Raw genomic sequence first — 12,492 nt, forward strand, 5'->3', positions numbered from 1 at the left:
CCTAACAGGATTTTTACTAACGGCAGGCCAGGGACTTAGACATCAAGGGTGGGGAATGAGGAACTTGATGAGATATCAAAGGTGGTCAGACATCAAGGAAGGAAGGGGGGATTCTCACTAAACTGTCTTAGCAGGATTCTTGCGAAAACTGGCCTCAGCAGGCTAAGGACAGGACCCAAGGACAAGGTCTAGTCAAAAAAAGGGCTCAGAGGAGGCTGTCTAAAGTTTGGTCAAGAAGAAAGTCTTTGTCAGAGTTCTTGTTGCACAAAAAGGAGTATTTCAGCTACAAACTGAAAGCCGACTGAAGTCGGATTAGGGCATATCCTTGGAAGAGAGAAGAGCACGCGTGAAGGCCTCAGAGTTCGGGGAGCACAGTGCATTTGGGAAAGTGAAAGAAACTGGTTATGACTGGTCAATAAAGTTTGAGGCAAAGAGGGTAGGAAGTGAGACTAGAGGCATAAGCAAAAAAGAGCTTTGGGGGTTTTGTAAATCTTGTTAGAAGCTCAGATTTTGTCCTACGGTCAATGGGGAAGACTGAGCTGGGGGAGTAATATGACTTGATTTATCTAGCCTGCAGAGTGGAAGGAAGAGAGACTGGAGGGGGCAAGACTGGGGGCAGGGAGTCCAGCTGAGCACGTGCTGCAGTAATTTGGGTGTGAGTTAATATAACTTGGATGAGAGTGGTGGCATGGAGCTAGAGAGAAATAGAAGAATTAAGTTCTTTAGGAAATAAGAATAATAGGACTTCGGGCATGAGTTAGTGGGAGAGAGAAAGGTAGGAGTCAAGAACAACTCCCAGGTTTCTGACTTTGGCAAGTGGATGGCTACTGAAGTTAGGAACGCTGGTGGAAGAACAGCTTGTGGGAAAAGGTTAGTTTGAAACATATCGAGTTTGAGTCATAAGACATTTGAGTTTGGAGCTCAGGTGTTGAAACCCAATTACCTTCAGTCCTATAGTGCCTTGCACTGTCTCTAGAGGGCTGATGGGGCCACCTCCAGTCATCCTCACTGATTATCAGGTACTTGGTCTGAAGACTCACCTACACTGGGGAAGGTGGGAAGGTGGGAAGTCAGGAGACAGATGTTGGAGAAAGGGGTAGCCAGATAGAAAGAATAAGGAGAGGGACAGCCAGTAGAAAGAGAATGTAGGAAACATCAAAAAGGGTAATTAGCTCCTGTTTTCCCTCTCACCTTTCTGGAAGCCACCCCAGCCCTGGCCCAGCTTCTAAGATCAAGGTTAGGAGGTATCTTTCACCTTCCACAAATTCACACACCATGGGGAGGATTAACAGTCTGCAGGAAACTTTTCCACAAACAATCCAATTTATAAAGTGATTTGGAGACAAATTACTGGTTAAGATTAAGATGCCTTCCCATATGCCTGCTTCAACCTGGATAGACCTCAGAAACATAAAGCTGAATGAAGAAAGCAAGTTGCACAATGAAACATAAATATGGAAAATCCTTTTATGGATACACACATATATGTAAAAACATGGTTAATTGTTACCTGAAGGGAAGGAGGAAGAAGAATGGGCTAACGAAGAAATGCAAAGGAGACTTCAACCATATCTGTAACAATTTTTAAAAATCTATTTAAAATAAAGATCTGAAGCATATTTGGCAAAATGTTAACATTTGCTGAATCTGGGAGTCTGGCATACATATTTATTAAAATATCTCATTAAAATGGCTGTATGGAATCTTTCTTATGCAAGAGTTCCAAATAATATAAGTAGATACTCTCCTTCCAGGAGGTAGAGCCTAACCCCATCCTTCCCAAGGGTAGGCTAGACTCAGTTCCTAAGGCTAGACATAGTAGGGGAAGGGATAAGTAGTGACTGTACAGTGGAGAAACCTGGCAGACACCACCTTGGCCAAGCAAAAAGGTTTAATTATCACCAGAGATGTCAGGTGGTATCACGTACCCCTGATATCATGCGACAAGAAGAGCACTTTAACCCTTTGGTATCCTTTCCAGAAACGTATAATCATGTGAAAAACAAAAGACAAACCCATTCTATGGGATACCTTGCCAAGTACTCCTCAAGACTGTCAAAGTCACAAAAAACAAGGAAAGATGAGGAAACTGTCGCAGACAAGAGGAGACTGAGGAGATATGACAATTAAATGTAATGTGGTTGCCTGAACTGGAATCTGGAAGACAAAGAGGACATTAATCCAAAAGGTGGTGAAATTCAAATAAAGTCTGGAGTTTAGTTAATACAATGTACCAAGGTTTGTTTCTCAGTTGCAACAAATGTATGGTGGTTATGTAAGATGTTAACAACAGGGGAAACTGGAGGATGAGGCATAGGAAAACTCTGTACTACTTACGCAACTTTTCTGTAAATCTAACATTATTCCATCAAAAAAAGTTTATTTTTTAAAGAATGACTGTATGTCATCAAGAACCCTCCAACTCAAAATGAAGCCAATGAGGGCTTCCCTGGTGGCACAGTGGTTGAGAGTCCGCCTGCCGATGCAGGGGACGCGGGTTCGCGCCCCGGTCCGGGAGGATCCCACATGCCGCGAAGCGGCTGGGTCCGTGAGTCATGGCCGCTGAGCCTGCGTGTCCGGAGCCTGTGCTCCACAGCAGGAGAGGCCACAACAGTGAGAGGCCCGCATACAGAAAAAAAAAAAAAGTGAAGCCAATGAGAAATCACCTGTACCTTTCGGAGTCGCAGCACATTATGAAAGTACAGTGGTACCTTATTTCCCAACCCAAATCAAGAAGGGAGTGCACCATGGGGTCAATTTTTCAGAAAATTGAAACTAACACTTCAATCACAAAAAATATTACTTTCAGCAATTTTTTTTGATGGCAAGCCTTCAAATTAGATGATAAAGTTCCCTGCCCTCTGAGCAGAGAACAGTAAGTGTAACTGAATCCTTTCTGGGTTAATCAGGGTCACCGGTGTGAACGTCTGTTATTACATCATACCAAGCTTTCAGTTTTCTTTACTGAGTCATGGAATTGGAAATGCAGAGGCCATCTCTCCACACCTAAGGAATGACTAAGGAGAGGCCAAAAATGATGGATGTGGATTAAGAATATGCCAGGTGTTTGCGTAACCACAGGTGAGCCAGCACGGAGTAGAAAGCATCTTCCACCCTCTTAAATAAGCAATTTAGCTGGAGAGCAGCTAGCAGCTGATTTCCCCTTTCTGTGCCTTTTCATGGTTTGTAACGCAATTTCTGTAGTTTGCTGAATGCAAAGCGTATCCTCTGGACAACTGAAGACCCCAATAATCCTTACTTATCTCATGCCAGGCCTGGGAGGCAGGTGGAGGTGAGGGGTAAACTCATTGATATTTTCAGGAGGGAGTTTAAATTGTGACCCTTTCCAGCTCTACTTAGGGAATATCTTCTTTATGATGTATACCATGGGGAATTATTTGGCTTCTATTACATGTAGGAGTGTCTAATAAAACCAAAGAAAGCAGTATGACATGAGTCTTGGTGACAGGTCGCCAGAGAAGCAGAGGAGGGGGATTAAAATCCTGACTTCCCACCAAGTCTTTTCTGTTATCCTCTTTCAGGGATGTACACCTGCCTGGGCTTTCTCCGTGGAAAGACCATGTCTCCCTGGAGCCCAACCATGGCCCACCTGCACCGCCCAGTCAAGAGATGGGCCCCTCCTCTGGAAAATGGATTTCACCCAGCTCTCTGTCCCAGCTTGTCATTCAGTCAACCCCCGAACCTTTCCTTACTCTTACATGAAGACAGGATTGCCAGTGCCTTCCTAGGGTATCCTTCCCTTGAATGACTTCTGCAACTAGAATGTAATCCCCTTAAGTACTGCAGGCTCTATTTCCTGCCTAAATCACCTTGTTCAACGTCAGATGAGCTGAGTGCTTATGCAATAAATCTCTCCAAGTAACCAGGTGAGGCACCAGGTGACAAGTGCCACGAAGAGGAGATATTTAAAGAGCAATGGGAGTGTTCAAGAAGCTTACTATGCAATGTCCACTTTGACACTTGTTTGTTGAAGACAGGATTTGAGCTTCGGTCAGCATCACAGATATAAATAAGCTAGGCTGAGGCCAGAGGTTTGGACCTGAAACTGTCAGCTAACTAATCTTAAACAAAAGATATCTTAATGTCCACACTCTGTCTCCCTTGCTCTAGGAAAGTATGCAAAGATCTGTACTCATTTAGGGCAGAGTTTCTCCCCTTCAGTACTATTCACGTTTGGGGCCTGATAATCCTTCGTTGTGGAGGGCTGTCCTGTGCTTAGCAAATTCAAACACAGCGTTCCCAGTTAAATTTGAATTTCAGATAACCAGCAAGTTTTTTTTAGTATATGTACATCCCACGCAATATTAATAGCATCTCTGGCCTCTATCCATCGGAGACCAGCAGCACTGCCACCGTCCATCCCCAAGTTGTGACAACCTAAAATATCACCAGACATTGTTAAATGTCCCTTGGGGGGCAAAGCTGTCCCTGCTTGAGAACCACTAATTCAGGGTAACACATCAGAAGCCTACAGATCTGAACGTCTCTATCTTAGCTCCCAGAAATACTGTGTCTGGTAAAGTATCGGTGAATGAATTAGCCATGTGAGACATTCCTCAGCATGACTTACCGAAGTACTCATTTTGAAAACGTTACTTATTCTGCTTTTTAATGTCCCTTTGGGATCAGCTCCCTTTAGGTTTCCTTGTCAGGTAGACTCTTGGCTCTCTTTCAGAATTAGCAGGCTCAGTTTGATCAGATAATGTAAATTATGAAAACTACCATCTTTCCCTTTTTCCTTAACTGCTAGAAAGCTTAGGGGTAAATGTAATGCTTAGTTGCAGAAACCATCAAAGCTCATGTGGCTAAATATTTTCTTTTTTAAAACAAACATCTGCATAACGGCTTTTATATGCCACGTATATTTTAAATGCTCTACGAATACTACCTTCTTGAAATCATTCTTTCACTATAACAGCCTTGTGGATAAGTACTATTATTATCCTCCCTTTGCAGGTAATAAACTGAGGTCATTTCTTTTTCATATTGCTATGAATTATTTCCTCCTCATCGTCATCCTTATTTTATAGGCCCCTTCAGATTCTGTTTAAAAGTCAATGGGGCAGAAATTATTGTACCACACACCTCCACCACCGCAGGTCCTCTCAGCCTCCCATCTCTTGTTCCAAATACCACCATGGCTACCAGTTCCAACTACTTGCAGGTACACTTCTCAGAGCCCAGCCTCGTGCCCAGGCCACACCCCTCTCATCTCTCATCCTGGGCCTCCCTGTTCACACTGAGATGTGGGACACAAGGGATCTTGCCCCAGAGCCCAGAACTGTACAACCCATAATTACAGAGGAATAAACCCCTTGTGGTCAAGGTGTTGCCAAACAGGAGCCAGAAACTGGTAGATAAATTCATTCTCTTTTTCTTCATTCCAGAAAGACTGAGATGCAGCTTTTCAGAGGCTGCTTCTTTAAGACAGAGCAACCAGGAGCACTGGGGGGCGACCAGCTCAGTTACGCCTGCTCCAGTTTCTCTCCCTCCTTCCCTGCCTCACTCCTGTGTCTCTCAGGTCTCTGGCTTCTGCTCCTCGGCACTGTACCTCCTAACAAGCAGCAGCAACATGTCCTTGTCTGGCTCTGCTTTCTAAGGAATCAGACTAAGACAAGTATACATAATTATAAACAAAATCACACTGAATGGAAATTTACCTAGTTATTTCCATTAACTTCAGTCACTAATATTTCTTGTGGTCCAGTTGGAATACAATCGTGGAACAACTATCCCTAGCAGGACTTTAAGGGCCTACGCCATCATCTTTACAGCTGAGGATACCAAGACCCAGAGAGGGAAGGGGATTGTTCAAGATCACATTCCCTGTTACTGGCGTGTGAATACAGTACAAACATTGATTTAGTGCCCACGGTGTCAAATTTCCACATAAATGATTGTACTCTGTGCTCGAACATTCGGTAATTAGTATTATTGTCCTCACTGTATGTACAAGAAACAGAGGGCCAGAAAAAGTGAAATGAAGTGTTTAAGGTCACAACTTTAGCAAATGGAAGAATCAGGTTTACATCAAGCCTCCAAACTCCACACATCTAGTTCTTTCCCCAACTGTTTCCCAGAGGTAGGAATGTAGGCCCTGGCTGTCCTGGGAACTGGGTGGAAAACCATGATGGACCTTGCAGGAAAACAGGCTTTCAACTCAAGTCCTAGCCCTGCCACTTAATAGCTTTGTGACCTTAAGTTACTTCATTTTTCTGAGCCTTGATTTTTAATTCTGAAAGTGGAGATCCTAACGTCTACTCAGAGTGTGGCTATGAAGAGGAAATGAGATAACATACGTAAATCTCCCACCGCAGTGCCTGTACACAGTAAGTGCTTAATAAATGTTGGCCAGTATCAGTTCTGTGGAATCAAAGATGGCTCCCAAACACAATATTAGCTTCTCTTTTGTAAGTGCTTATTAAGTGTCACACATGGTGCTAAGCATTTCCTATAGAAGAAGGAATCCCTTCTAACCGTCCCAGCCTCAGAGAGGGAAGGAATCGATGAAGGGGAGTGTCTATTAGTCAGTCAAGTTTGCCCTCGTTGAACTTTGCCCTATCTGTGTAACAGTTTTAAAACAAATTTATAGCTTAGTTTTGTCCTAAGCAAGAACACTGTGAAGTATTAGGTTGGATGTGCTAGCTATATTTTTATGCACATTAAAACATACATACTCTTCATTATAATTTAAAAGTGTTATTATTTAACATACTCAAGAAAAAATATGAGATAGAACAAGGTTAGCAAAAGGTTGATCACTGTTGAAACTAGAGTACATGGGGCTACACCACTACCTCTCTAATTTTAGGTATCTGTGAAATTTTCATAATAAAATAGTTTTAAAAATAAAATAAAACACAATTATCAAGCCTGGAGGTGGGGGAGGGGGATGTTCTTTCACAGAGACCTAAACTTATCTCACATTCTCCAGAGAAGCAACTGTCACACCTTGGGAAACACTGGCCCATAATACCCGTGAGAAGGTCATGGCACAGGGACAGACACTCAGCCTTCTTTCTATCTCATAGGCTGCATCCTCTGTGCTTAGAACAACTGGTCACACAGATAAATGCCTGATTAAAGTTTGCTGAGTCAACGAATGAATGATTAGTACCATAAAAACCGGCATAATCTGAAGAGCCCCTGCTGTTTTTCTTTTACTGCTATGCCATTTGGATTCCATTACTGTGAAAAATACCTAGGAAGTTTCCATAAACTTCCACAGTCACATCTGGTTGGCACTGGATGCGTTTTGCTAAATGAGGTCAAATGTATTGTCTGATATTACTTGGCTACTACTAGTTTATATGTATTTGGTCAAAGAACCTCTTACCAGATGCTATTAAGAGTAAGTTTTAAAACGCTTTGTCACTTACCAGCAGGCCAACACCGACTGTGTCTGCTCTAAGCTGCTCTGGGACACATCCTCTCCCACTCACACCTATAGCCAAGTGAACCCTACCACACTCCACAGATACTCCTCTGAAATATTCTGTGATCAGAGGCTGGTACCAAATTAGATATCTCAGTTAAAGGCTGAACACACTAGAAGGCTAAATCTATCTAGTAGGATGGAAAGGCCTTGGCAGGATCACGTTTTATGTATATAATTAGTTATCCTAAAAGACAGTCATAGTGTGCTTTATTGTGCAAAGCAGTTAGTATTATGCAAACTACTGTTTCAAGTGATAACATGATTTTTTTTTCCTTTGCTGGAAGATATGAGCTAAATTTCTATTAAATATCCATATACCTTTTGAAACACCTTATGTATTCAGTGTAACTCTTTTGAATATAGCAACAATAGAAGAGATTATATGACTAACTTAAATATCTAAAATAGCAAAAACTATTTTTTCTTTAAGTCTGAGAAATTAGAGCAGCAGTTCTACTTTGCTACCATAAAATAAAAATACAGAAATTAGGTTTCCAATCCCAAAATCTTTTTTCTGGAAATAGCTTTCTCTCTTGCTCACAGAATGAGAACAAGCCATCACATCATTTTTATGGATCTTTTTCAGAAATGAAGTGGCTCAAGAATGGTTAGAGGGACTTCCCTGGTGGAGCTGTGGTTAAGAATCTGCCTGCCAACGCAGGGGACACGGGTTGGAGCCCTGGTCTGGGAAGACCCCACATGCCGTGGAGCAGCTAAGCCCATGTGGCACAACTACTAAGCCTGCGCTCTAGAGCCCGCAAGCCACAACTACTGAGCCCACGGGCCACAATTTCTGAAGCCTGTGCGCCTAGAGCCCGTGCTCCGCAGCAAGAGAAGCCACTGCAATGAGAAGCCTGCACACCACAATGAAGAGTAGCCCCCGCTCACTGCAACTAGAGAAAAGCCCGCATGCAGCAACGAAGACCCAACGCAGCCATAAATAAATAAATAAATAAATTTATTTTTAAAAAATGGTTAGAGAAGGAAGCGGATGCAGGATTGGTGGCTCAGCAGCCTCTAATTAGAGTAGCGCCATATGATGCACAGTCTGATACTGTATTAAGCCAGTGCACTTGGACCACCTGAGACAAAGCTGAGGATCTGTTTCACATCTTGTTGAGTAAACCAAACCCCAAGTATTTTCCAGGGAAGTGATTAGAAGGTAATTGTCACTTTTAAAATTCTACATGGAAATAAAGTGCAAATGGTCCACAAACAAATGAAAAGATGCTCAATCTCACTTGTATTGAAGAAATTAAAATTAAAATAGTACTTTCTCACCTCTTTGTTGGTCTATTGACATAGCCTTCTAACTGCTCTCCTTCTTGAAGATGGAGCAATCATCTAAAAACAAAAATCAAGTCATGTCTTTCCACTGCTTGAAACCCAGCTTCCCAGTTCACTTAATAGTTATATTTAAACATAAATTACATCTTTCTTTAACCTAAATTGTATCATTCTGCAACTTTTTGCATTTACAATGTCTTAGAAATCTTTTCATGTTAACACATAAAGATCTGTCTTTTTAGCTGCTGCATTAATATTCCATAGTATGGCTAAGGTTCACTTAGCTATTCTCGAATTAATGAACAGATACATTGTTAATAATTTTTTGCTGTTATAAATAAGGCTGAAATGAACATCCTATACCCTTCTTGTCACTTGAGAGTGTTTTTCCAAGGAAGATACTGAGAAGAAATTTTTTTTAAAAATGGCCACTGCCAAGTTGCCTTCCAAACCAGCTGTGGGGGCACCCCACCAGCAGGAGTGTGAGACCTACTTACACCTTTGCCAACATTTGCTTCTAGATGTTCTGAACTGTCCCGCTGTCTAGTTCCGTGACTTGTATCATTCTTTAATTCCAGAAATTCTTGTCTTTAATAATCTCTTTAAGTACTGTATCCCTCCCTCCTCTCCTTTTCCACCTGTGAAAGGTGGAACTTTTGAATCTACACTTTGTTTCTTCATTTTCCTTTCATACCTCCCACCTCTTCCGCCCTTCACACTGCATTGCGGGAGAATTCCTTGACTCAATCTTACCACTCACGCATACGCTCTTCTTCCGTAGCATCTGTCCGTTTCCACGTGGGTTACGCCCTCTCGCCCTCTGCGCTTCTTCGTGGCTCCACCCCCGACGTCAGGCCGCCCAGACTGGGAGCGAGCGCGCAGGCGCAGCTGGCGTCCAACCAGGAGCCCAACCATTGGCTCGGCCCTGGCCTCACTCAGCAGCCATGGGAGGGTCAAGGCAGTTTTAAGCTCCGTGATCGTGGGCACCCCGGGCTCCGGCAAGAGCACCCTGGCGCTGCGCATCATCAAACACTTCCAGCTGAAGAAGTTCTCCGGCGGGGACGTGCTCTGAGACAACATGCTGAGGGACACAGAATGCTGGCCAACATTTTCATGGCCCAGGGGAAGCTCATCCCAGAAGACCTCATGACTCGGCTTATCCTCCAGGAGCTGAAAAACTTCACCCAGTATAACTGGCTGTTGTGTGGTTTCCCCAGGACACTCACACAGGCTGAAGCCCTGGATAGAGTTTATCAGGTACACCTGGTGATGAACCTGAACGTGCCCTTTGAGGTCATCCGGCAACGCCTCACAGCTCGCTGGATTCATCCAGCCAGTGGCTGCGGCTACAACCTCGAATTTAACCCTCCCAAAGCAGTCGACGTGGATGATGTGACTGGAGAGCCTCTCATTCAGCGTGTGGATGATAAACCAGAAACACTTATCAAGAGAATGAAGGTTTACTAAGACCAAACAAAACTGGTCCTGGAATATTACGAGAAAAAGGGAGTGTTGGAAACATTTTCTGGAACAGAAACCAATCAGATCTGGGCCTGTATGCATGCTTTCCTGCAAACAAAAGTCCCACAGAGACACCAAAAACCTCAATTACCCCACAAGGAAAAATCCTTGTGATTAGCAAGATGAGCAGAACTCTTCCTTTCTTCACATGAAGTTCCTTGTTCTAAGACCCCACTATGAATGAATTCTTTGAAAATTATATTAGTTTCACTTCTGTGGATTTTATTCGGGATACTAAGGATATGCCAAATGAGTCTGATAGTAAGATTTGCCTTTTGGGGACTTTCCTGGTGGCGCAGTGGTTAAGAATCTGCCTGCCAATGCAGGGGACACGGGTTCGAGCCCTGGTCCAGGAAGATCCCACATGCCACGGAGTAACTAAGCCCATGCGCCACAACTACTGAGCCCAAGTGCCACAACGACTGAAGCCCACGGGCCTAGAGCCTGTGCTCCGCAACAGGAGAAGTCACTGCAAGAAGAAGCCTGCACACCTCAACAAAGAGTAGCCCCCGCCTCCGCAACTAGAGAAAGACTGCACGCAGCAACAAAGACCCAACACAGCCAAAAATAATTAATTAAAAAAAAGGTTTTTTTTTTAAATTGTCTAGTGTGTTTTATCCAGCTGTCTTCTGGAGTGTGCAATTCAGAAACATTAAAAATGTCTAAACTTTAAAAAATTCTTATAGACCAAAAGTACAAGAGCAACTGGTAGTAATCTAACTTGTGTTCAGTAAGAATAAGTGATTGGTAAGGTTTCATATTTTTCTGGAAAAGTAAAAAATTAACATTATACTAATTTGCAGAAAGTATTTCATCAGAAGCTTTTGTGTAGCCAGATACCAAAAAAGACATTTCTAGCACAGGGGATGTGGTTTTGTGAGATGCTACCACTATAAAATTCCAGATAAAAATAACTGGATTTACCAATCCACTGCAGAATGCGAGTTTACTGCTGTCTTTAAGAAACCTATAAGGAGGCCGTATGAGCTATATTACTTTTGTTGTTAAACATACCTTCAGTTTACTCAGAATTTTCAATTTGCTATAAAAAAAATTTAGGAAAGTGTTACTTCAATATGATTTATTTTCTTTTGAAAATACGTGTTCACTGAAGGATATAACATGTTAGAAACTGACATTGTAAGTTCTTGTACAAGCACCAAAACTGAATGCATTTTCTTTAATGGAAAATGTAATTGACGTCTTATGTTTTCAGATGTTACTCAAGTTAAGAAACGTGTTTTAAGGGACTTCCCTGGAGGCACAGTTGTTAACACTGTGCGCTTCCCCTACTGGGGGCATTGGTTCAATCCCTGGTTGGGGAACTAAGATCCCACATCCCACATCCCATGCAGCCAAAAAAAAAAGTGTTTTATGATCTACTTGACAGTTCTCTTTTTGATCTCTATGCCTTGGTGAGTAACAAAGTATTTTAAAAAGAAGAATGAATAGAAGAAAACTTGTGATACTGCATAAAATAAGATACTGTTTCATTAGGAAATAGAAATAGATTAAGCATGCCTGGTGGGAAATTTCCTTGACAGAAATAACCATCATAATTAGAAAACAGATGTGGCAATAGAAAGGCTTTATATGACAGGACCAGGAAAGTAATTGAATTTGCTGAAGGTAGAGTTCTTTATTCCTGATCAAAGAAGTTGATACCTGCTGGCGTTCGCTGACATCCTATCTTAAGGGGAAAAAATCTTGCCAGTGTGTGTAATCTGAGAATGAGTGCTTATGTACTGTGCCCTGGAGTAGTGGGGCAATATGAGAAATGGAGGAGAAACCAGACTATATCTTAAATGGTATATTTATTTTTATTTTAGTTGGTGCTAAATCAAATGAAACAAGTCCTTGTACAAGCTATTACTAACTGCCTTTGAAAAATTCAGCCCATCTTACTCCAGGCACTTCAAATACAAATACCAGCAAGTGTTTCTTATGTATTTGAGGGGAAAACTTATTTTTCTTTCTTTTGATTTTATTTTTCATTCATTGTCAATTTTTCAAAATGGACCAAGCCTTTTAAAAAGAATTACAGAAAACATTTCATTCTTTAAAATACTTTCTATAATGTCTTATTTGAATATTGTTATACGCTTTCCAAAAAGTAAACTTACGAACTATCACTAGTCACTAGGTCATAAGACATCATTAGTCTTTAATAAAATTAAATTTCAGGAAAAATATCAGTTTCATCTGCTTATTCAGTTTTTTATTAT

At 42.0% G+C, this 12,492-nt stretch overlaps 1 pseudogene; it reads left to right on the plus strand.

Moving 5' to 3' along the window:
* The window catches only part of LOC136120218 (GTP:AMP phosphotransferase AK3, mitochondrial-like), a 90,296-nt pseudogene extending 79,915 nt beyond the window's left edge, over positions 1-10,381 (plus strand).
* Positions 10,382-12,492: the final 2,111 nt, after the last annotated feature.

The sequence above is a fragment of the Phocoena phocoena genome, chromosome 3 (assembly GCF_963924675.1).
Source record: "Phocoena phocoena chromosome 3, mPhoPho1.1, whole genome shotgun sequence".
NCBI classification, from domain to species: Eukaryota; Metazoa; Chordata; class Mammalia; order Artiodactyla; family Phocoenidae; genus Phocoena; species Phocoena phocoena.